The following is a 587-nucleotide window of genomic DNA, read 5'->3' on the forward strand; positions in this document are numbered from 1 at the left end:
GATGGTGGCAGTGATTACGTATAGCAAGAGACGCCTTTGCAAAAGTTACTGTTGGTCCCAGAAGACTCTCACTTAGCTGTGTGACCTTGGGCAAGTCACTTCACCTAAATCTCTGAATTATAGGGCTGTGCTGATGATTTAAAAGTGACTGAGCACGGTGGACACTCGGAAATCCTGGGTTCTCAATAAAGCCACTGCCCTGTTCTTTGGTCCTTTGGAATTACTAGATTAGTAAAATTTATACTTGACAGTAATTTTAGCTTAAAGTTTATTTGTGTATTTCATCTCAGCCTTTCGGCTAAGATCAAGTGTAGTATCTGTTCTTGTCAATTTAAATAGCAAGAGAAAAGAAAGGAAAATAACGGGCATGCCCCCACACTCTTCAGACAATAGGAGCCTCTTAACCTGTTCCTTTGTCCAGAGACACAGGCCATTTCTCAGTGAAGGCCTCTGCCATCACTGAGGTTGCAGGGGAGATGTGGTAACTGGGGAGAAAAAGACCAATGGGGATGACCCCCTCACTCCTCAACATCCAAGCCCCCCACTTTCTCACTTGTCTGGCTAGAAATAAAAGGTTGATCCCATGG

At 44.1% G+C, this 587-nt stretch overlaps 1 pseudogene; it reads left to right on the plus strand.

Annotated features, from left to right (window-relative positions):
* The first annotated feature begins 278 nt into the window (after nucleotides 1-278).
* Nucleotides 279-384, plus strand: LOC117312043 (U2 spliceosomal RNA; annotated as a pseudogene).
* Nucleotides 385-587: the final 203 nt, after the last annotated feature.

Source organism: Tursiops truncatus, chromosome 3 (genome assembly GCF_011762595.2).
Source record: "Tursiops truncatus isolate mTurTru1 chromosome 3, mTurTru1.mat.Y, whole genome shotgun sequence".
Classification (NCBI taxonomy): domain Eukaryota; kingdom Metazoa; phylum Chordata; class Mammalia; order Artiodactyla; family Delphinidae; genus Tursiops; species Tursiops truncatus.